This window comes from Staurois parvus, unplaced genomic scaffold, assembly GCF_062004578.1.
Source record: "Staurois parvus isolate SC_StPar_1 unplaced genomic scaffold, SC_StPar_1.0 ptg000467l, whole genome shotgun sequence".
NCBI classification, from domain to species: domain Eukaryota; kingdom Metazoa; phylum Chordata; class Amphibia; order Anura; family Ranidae; genus Staurois; species Staurois parvus.
The window spans coordinates 495,001-504,290 of NW_028318263.1; the positions used below are offsets into that span (position 1 = coordinate 495,001).

A 9,290-nucleotide genomic window follows, 5' to 3' on the forward strand; every position below is an offset into this window, starting at 1 on the left:
CAAGATGGAACCAGGCCTAGGGAAAGCGACCACCACTGCATAAAGGGCCGTGCAGCTCCAAACCAAGGCTGGGGAAGCCCAATCTGCACTGCAAAATGAAATAAAATGCGCTTCTTGTTTTTCTTGCTTCTTGTTTTTCAGCCGAAGGATCAGTCAGGTGGGACACACCAGCTGCTGCCTTCTGCAACCCCCAGCAAGATTTTATCTCCAACCTTCCAGACCCTTGTCTGCCTTAACCCCCTTGCGGCGGAACCTCCTGTCCCTTTAACCTCCCTAGCGGTCTGATTATGTCAGTATTTCTGTGCTCAAAGCGGTACATTTTTTTGCATGGAAATATGTAGTTTTTTTATTGTAGGTCTGTAATTCTTAGGAAAAACTCACTGAAATCTGTCCGAACAAGAGTCCAGTAAACATCCCGGGGATGCTAAAATTTGACACACGAAATCATAAATTATAATTTAATAAATAATCATAAAAAATAATAATATAATAATAATAAATTTAATTCAATAATATAATCAAACCAAAAACACTGAAATGTGAAATATAGCGCCAAGTTCGCACATCGCTGAGCAAAGTCGCAGAATCGTTTTCATTGTCTGATGAGGAATTTCCCCCACGAATCATTATCACTCAATTCTGCAAGTGGTTCTGATTTACTATCGCTGTTCTCTAGCCGGTCTAAAACCGCGTCTGACCTAAAGGGACGCTTTTTGGACGCCATGGACGTTTCTCAGTTTCCAGGCAGAAAGAACAGTAAAAATGCAGGCAGGGCGCCGGACAAAGCACTCGGGACAAAATGTATGTGAAATGGTTTGATACAGGAATGTTATACTATGTGATTTTAGTGTATTTAGTGAATGTCACTTTTTGTCATTTTCAAATTTCCCGCCAGTTCTGTCTCCCGTACGTCCCAAGTCGCAGGGAATGGAATCCGGAAGACAGATGCCGGCATCGGCCGGAGGACATTACAGGGGCACTGCAGGGGGGACATCGCGGGAGCGCAGGACCTGGAAAGTGAAAAACAGATGCCGGAGCAGCGCCGCATGGTAAGCCTGAGTGTAGCTCGGGGTTACCGCTTGTGGTACTGAAACTTCACCCCGAGCTACACTCGGGAATACCGTCAAGGAGGTTAAGAGTTTCAGAAGCCTGGAGGTGGGGCGGGGTTTTTGGGTCATGTGACCGCTGTGATTCGCTGTCACGATTGGAAAAGGTCCCGATCGCAAGGGGAGATTGGGACCTTTCTGTGAGTCACGGACATATGCGCAGGGCGCACGTTCTCAGCACAAATTTTCTAATTGCACGCAAATATGCGTCCGCTCGGCATCAAGGCCCAGACACCGAGAGGCCACATATTTGTGTGCGCTCGGCGTCTAGGGGTTAAGCCCCCGGTCACATCAAAGCCGATTTTGAAATCGTACGACTTACAGTAATGTCGCACGATTTCAAAATCGGGTGTCCTGCTGATTTCAGTTGCGATTTGCAAGAGATCTGATGTCTATACAAATCGCAACAAAAGTAGCGCAGGTACTACTTTAGAAATCGTCGCAGCTACGACCAAGTCGGAATCGCACCGATATGACCACTGTAATAGCGGACAATAGGGTGCGACTTGGCATGCGATTTGCAAATTGCATGCCATGTCGCACCCGATGTGACCGGGGTTGTAAGACTACTTTCACACTGAAGAGTTTTTGCGTTAAAAAAAAAAGCGCCTGAAAAGCTCAAAAACATTTCCTTATGTATGCGAATGTGTGTCTATGTATGCGAATGTATGTCTATGTATGGGAATGTATATCTATGTATGCAAATGTGTGTCTATGTATGCGAATGTATATCTATGTATGCGAATGTATATCTATGTATGCAAATGTATATCTATGTATGGGAATGTATATCTATGTATGAGAATGTATATCTATGTATGAGAATGTATATCTATGTATGAGAATGTATATCTATGTATGCGAATGTATATCTATGTATGGGAATGTATATCTATGTATGGGAATGTATATCTATGTATGAGAATGTATATCTATGTATGAGAATGTATATCTATGTATGCGAATGTGTGTCTATGTATGGGAATGTATATCTATGTATGAGAATGTATATCTATGTATGAGAATGTATATCTATGTATGGGAATGTATATCTATGTATGCGAATGTATATCTATGTATGGGAATGTATATCTATGTATGAGAATGTATATCTATGTATGAGAATGTATATCTATGTATGGGAATGTATATCTATGTATGCGAATGTATATCTATGTATGGGAATGTATATCTATGTATGGGAATGTATATCTATGTATGCGAATGTATATCTATGTATGGGAATGTATATCTATGTATGCGAATGTATATCTATGTATGGGAATGTATATCTATGTATGCGAATGTATATCTATGTATGCGAATGTATATCTATGTATGGGAATGTATATCTATGTATGGGAATGTATATCTATGTATGCGAATGTATATCTATGTATGCGAATGTATATGAATGTATATCTATGTATGCGAATGTATATCTATGTATGCGAATGTATATCTATGTATGGGAATGTATATGAATGTATATCTATGTATGCGAATGTATATCTATGTATATGAATGTATATCTATGTATGCGAATGTATATGAATGTATATCTATGTATGCGAATGTATATCTATGTATGCGAATGTATATCTATGTATGCGAATGTAGGTCTTTGTATATCTATGTATGCAAATGTGTGTCCAGGTATGCAAATGTGTGTCCAGGTATGCAAATGTGTGTCCAGGTATGCAAATGTGTGTCCAGGTATGCAAATGTGTGTCCAGGTATGCAAATGTGTGTCCAGGTATGCAAATGTGTGTCCAGGTATGCAAATGTGTGTCCAGGTATGCAAATGTGTGTCCAGGTATGCAAATGTACGTCTATGTATATTTTCACATTGAGGCGTTGCGCCTGCGGTGTGGTGTAAATACTCCTGCTTGCAGCATCTTTGGGGCATGTTTGGTGAGTTAAAAAGAAAAAAATGCCCAAAAAACACCTTTTCCCATTGAATCGGAAAACGCCTGAAAAGCGTTTTTGGTGCAGTAGTTTAGTCACGTGTCCTTTGAAAACGCTCAGAAAACACAGCAAAAGCACGCGAAAATGCCTATGTGTTTTTGCTGTGTTTTTGTGGCGGATCAGTGTGAAAGTAGCCTAAAGGATAAGTTCACCTTTTGGACAAAAATAGTAAATACACATTTTTTTTGAAGGTAAAAAAATGTGCATTTATTATTTTTGACTACAGGAGACTGGAAAGCATTGCATCAGCAATCAGTAGCCTAGGGGCTTGATTGTATACACCTGTGGCCATGGAGGGAATTGGAACACCTGAATCACATGATTTGGAGGGCAGGGGCAATACTTTTGGCAATATTGGTATACGGAGTGTATAGAATCACAGCGGACGTACACGGGACCAAGTATGGAGTGTATAGAATCACAGCGGACGTACACGGGACCACGTATGGAGTGTATAGAATCACAGCGGATGCACACAGGACCATGTATGGAGTGTATAGAATCACAGTGGACGTACACGGGACCACGTATGGAGTGTATAGAATCACAGTGGACGTACACGGGACCACGTATGGAGTGTATAGAATCACAGCGGACGTACACGGGACCAAGTATGGAGTGTATAGAATCACAGCGGACGTACACGGGACCACGTATGGAGTGTATAGAATCACAGCGGATGCACACAGGACCATGTATGGAGTGTATAGAATCACAGTGGACGTACACGGGACCACGTATGGAGTGTATAGAATCACAGTGGACGTACACGGGACCACGTATGGAGTGTATAGAATCACAGCGGACGTACACGGGACCACGTATGGAGTGTATAGAATTACAGTGGACGTACACGGGACCACGTATGGAGTGTATAGAATCACAGTGGACGTACACAGGACCACGTATGGAGTGTATAGAATTACAGTGGACGTACACGGGACCATGTATGGAGTGTATAGAATCACAGCGGACGTACACGGGACCATGTATGGAGTGTATAGAATCACAGCGGACGTACACGGGACCATGTATGGAGTGTATAGAATCACAGCGGACGTACACGGGACCATGTATGGAGTGTATAGAATCACAGCGGACGTACACGGGACCACGTATGGAGTGTATAGAATCACAGCGGACGTACACGGGACCACGTATGGAGTGTATAGAATCACAGCGGATGTACACGGGACCACGTATGGAGTGTATAGAATCACAGTGGACGTATACGGGACCACGTATGGAGTGTATAGAATCACAGTGGACGTACATGGGACCACGTATGGAGTGTATAGAATCACAGTGGACGTACACGGGACCACGTATGGAGTGTATAGAATTACAGCGGACGTACACGGGACCACGTATGGAGTGTATAGAATCACAACGGACGTACACGGGACCACGTATGGAGTGTATAGAATCACAGCGAACGTACACGGGACCACGTATGGAGGGTATAGAATCACAGCGGACGTACACGGGACCATGTATGGAGTGTATAGAATCACAGCGGACGCACACAGGACCATGTATGGAGTGTATAGAATCACAGTGGACGCACACGGGACCATGTATGGAGAGTATAGAATCACAGTGGACGCACACGGGACCATGTATGGAGTGTATAGAATCACAGTGGACGCACACGGGACCACGTATGGAGTGTATAGAATCACAGCGGACGTACACGGGACCATGTATGGAGTGTATAGAATCACAGCGGACGCACACAGGACCATATTATTATTTATATCACCAGCAGTTTGCGCAGCGCTTTACAACATGAGGGCACACAGAACACATACAGTACAATTGAATACAGAGGGATCAGAGGGCCCCGCTCATTAGATAAGGATGTACACAGGAACATTAATGGAGTATATAGTAAATATGGGGTGTAAACAGGGCTGTATATGGAATGTATGGGCTGACATGACGTGTATATAGGACCATATACAGTACTGTGCAAAAGTTGTAGGCAGGTCTGAAGAATTGCTGTAAAGTAAGATTACTGTCAATAATATATATTTTAATTGTTTATTTTATCAATTTACAAAAAACAAAGTGAGTGAACAGAAGAAAAATCTAAATCAAATATTTGGTGTGACTAACCTTTGGCTTTAAACCATCATTAATCCAATTCATCAAACTCTTTTTTAACAAGCAACGTTGAGGACCATGGAAGCAGTAATCAGCCAAGGCAACGAAGTGTTACTAAACCCCGGACCCTGCATTCACTATACCTGCTCTCCCCGGACCCTGCATTCACTATACCTGCTCTCCCCGGACCCGGCATTCACTATATCCGGTCTCCCCGGACCCGGCATTCACTATATCTACTCTCCCAGGACCCGGCATTCACCATATCTGGTCCCCCCCCGGACCCTGCATTCACTATACCCGCTCTCCCCGGACCCTGCATTCACTATACCCGCTCTCCCCGGACCCTGCATTCACTATACCCGCTCTCCCCGGACCCTGCATTCACTATACCCGCTCTCCCCGGACCCTGCATTCACTATACCCGCTCTCCCCGGACCCTGCATTCACTATACCCGCTCTCCCCGGACCCTGCATTCACTATACCCGCTCTCCCCGGACCCTGCATTCACTATACCCGCTCTCCCCGGACCCTGCATTCACTATACCCGCTCTCCCCGGACCCTGCATTCACTATACCCGCTCTCCCCGGACCCTGCATTCACTATACCCGCTCTCCCCGGACCCTGCATTCACTATACCCGCTCTCCCCGGACCCTGCATTCACTATACCCGCTCTCCCCGGACCCTGCATTCACTATACCCGCTCTCCCCGGACCCTGCATTCACTATACCCGCTCTCCCCGGACCCTGCATTCACTATACCCGCTCTCCCCGGACCCTGCATTCACTATACCCGCTCTCCCCGGACCCTGCATTCACTATACCCGCTCTCCCCGGACCCTGCATTCACTATACCCGCTCTCCCCGGACCCTGCATTCACTATATCCGCTCTCCCCGGACCCTGCATTCACTATATCCGCTCTCCCCGGACCCTGCATTCACTATATCCGCTCTCCCCGGACCCTGCATTCACTATATCCGCTCTCCCCGGACCCTGCATTCACTATATCCGCTCTCCCCGGACCCTGCATTCACTATATCCGCTCTCCCCGGACCCTGCATTCACTATATCCGCTCTCCCCGGACCCCGCATTCACTATATCCGCTCTCCCCGGACCCCGCATTCACTATATCCGCTCTCCCCGGACCCCGCATTCACTATATCCGCTCTCCCCGGACCCCGCATTCACTATATCCGCTCTCCCCGGACCCCGCATTCACTATATCCGCTCTCCCCGGACCCCGCATTCACTATATCCTTTCTCCCCGGACCCTGCATTCACTATATCCTTTCTCCCCGGACCCTGCATTCACTATATCCTTTCTCCCCGGACCCTGCGTTCACTATATCTGGTCTCCCCAGACCCTGCATTCACTATATCCGCTCTCCCCGGACCCCGCATTCACTATATCTGGTCTCCCCAGACCCTGCATTCACTATATCCGCTCTCCTCGGACCCTGCATTCACTATATCCGCTCTCCCCGGACCCTGCATTCACTATATCTGGTCTGATTTGATTTTCTCTTCTGTTTATTTACTTTCCATTTTGTCAATTGATAAAAAAAAAAACTATTAACACTTCTATTTCTGAAAGCGTTCTTACTTTACACCATTATTTATTTTATAACTGCCTATAACATTTGCACAGTACTGTATATGGAGTGTACAGAACCACATATGAAGTGTGTAGTAAATATGAGGGACGCACCGATACTCGTGCTCAAGTACTTGCCGAAAGCGATTAGCGATACCTTCGCCCAGGCTGATATGGGGTATACACAGGACCACATTATATGGAGTCTATAGGGTGATACAGAGTTTATAGGGTGAAATGGAGTGTATACAGAACCTCACATGGAATGTATAGGATGACATGTAAGGAGGTGTAAACAATTTATACACGCCCATATATGGAGATTGTATGGGGTATATACAAGATCATACATGCAGTGTAATATAGGGGGTGTATACAGGACCATATATGGAGTCTATAGGGCAATACGGAGTGTATTAGTATGGGATTTATACCGACCCTATAAGAAGTGTATATGGTAACATGCATGGTATCCTTACATGACATATATGGAGTCTAAAGGATTATATATATAATTTTGTACAGCACTATAGGACCACAGGTGGGGTATATAGGGTGAGATGGGTGTATATAAGATCACAGGCAGGGTATATATAGGGTGAGATGGGTGTATATAAGATCACAGGCAGGGTGTATATAGGGTGAGATGGGTGTATATAAGATCACAGGCAGGGTGTATATAGGGTGAGATGGGTGCATATAGGACCACAGGCGGAGTATATAGGGTGAGATGGGTGTATATAGGACCACAGGCCAGGTATATAGGGTGAGATGGGTATATATAGGACCACAGGCGGAATATATAGGGTGAGATGGGTGTATATAAGATCACAGGCAGGGTGTATATAGGGTGAAATGGGTGTATATAAGATCACAGGCAGGGTGTATATAGGGTGAGATGGGTGTATATAAGATAACAAGCAGGGTGTATATAGGGTGAGATGGGTGTATATAGGACAACAGGCGGAGTATATAGGGTGAGATGGGTGTATATATTGGACCACAGACGAGGTATATAGGGTGAGATGAGGTGTATATAGGACCGCAGGCGGGGTATATAGGGTGAGATGGGGTGTATATAGGACCACAGGCGGGGTATATAGGGTGAGATGGGGTGTATATAGGACCACAGAGGAGGTATATAGGGTGAGATGGGGTGTATATAGGGTGAGATGGGGTGTATATAGGACCACAGGTGGGTGAGATGGGTGTATATAGGACCACAGGCGGGGTATATAGGGTGAGATGGGTGTATATAGGACCAGAGGCGGGTGAGATGGGTGTATATAGGACCACAGGCGGGGTATATAGGGTGAGATGGGTGTATATAGGACCACAGGCGGGGTATATAGGGTGAGATGGGTGTATATAGGACCACAGGCGGGGTATATAGGGTGAGATGGGTGTATATAGGACCACAGGCGGGTGAGATGGGTGTATATAGGACCACAGGCGGAGTATATAGGGTGAGATGGGTGTATATAGGGTGAGATGGGTGTATATATTGGACCACAGACGAGGTATATAGGGTGAGATGGGTGTATATAGGACCACAGGCGGTGTATATAGGACCACAGGCGGGGTATATAGGGTGAGATGGGTGTATATAGGACCACAGGCGGGGTATATAGGGTGAGATGGGTGTATATAGGACCACAGGCGGGGTATATAGGGTGAGATGGGTGTATATAGGACCACAGGCGGGGTATATAGGGTGAGATGGGTGTATATAGGACCACAGGCGGGGTATATAGGGTGAGATGGGTGTATATAGGACCACAGGCGGGGTATATAGGGTGAGATGGGGGTATATAGGACCACAGGCGGAGTATACAGCAATCTATATGTGGGGTGTACACAAGGCACACATGCCCATATATGGCAGTGTATGGGGTCACACAGGCGGGTGTACACATCACATACAGGCCTATGGCGTCTATAGGGGTGTATACAAACCATATACGGAGTGTAGGGGTGATATATGGGGGAGTACACAGGGCGGTATATACAATGTAGGGGCCCCTGTACGGGGACTATAGGGTGATATACGGGGGGTACACAATCTCCGGTAATCCCGCCGGTCTCCCTCACTGATTACCGCTCTCCGCCGCCTCCGTTTCCTCCTCCCGCAGTCTCTGTACGGGGTCCTCAGCCGCGCTGCATGCCGGGGAGCCATGACGTCACCGAGGCTGCCACGCACACTGCCTGGCTGAATGAAAATATCCAGAGTCAGCGGTGCTGGGACTTGTAGTTCCCTGTAGTGTGGCGGGGCAGAGATTGCAGTAGTCAGGGAAGTAAATGGTTACTACATGCTGGCAGTGCGTGCTGGGACTTTTAGTCCTCTGTGGAGGGCATAGTTAGAGTGTATTACCAGAGTACATGTCCACCTGTAGGCTGGTGCATGCTGGGACTTGTAGTCATTACCCCAGCTTGATATCCCCACACATTACCCATATACTACAGGAGATGACCAGAGACTGCGGACACAGTACAGGAGATGACCAGAGACT

At 46.3% G+C, this 9,290-nt stretch overlaps 1 protein-coding gene across 1 annotated transcript in view; it reads right to left on the reverse strand.

Annotated features, from left to right (window-relative positions):
• NKTR (natural killer cell triggering receptor) overlaps nucleotides 1–8,942 on the reverse strand; it is a 108,779-nt gene extending 99,837 nt beyond the window's left edge. The window contains exon 1 of the mRNA XM_089689029.1: nucleotides 8,879–8,942. The gene's annotated coding sequence lies outside the window, so the exon portion shown is untranslated. The remainder of the gene's footprint in view (nucleotides 1–8,878) is intronic.
• Nucleotides 8,943–9,290: the final 348 nt, after the last annotated feature.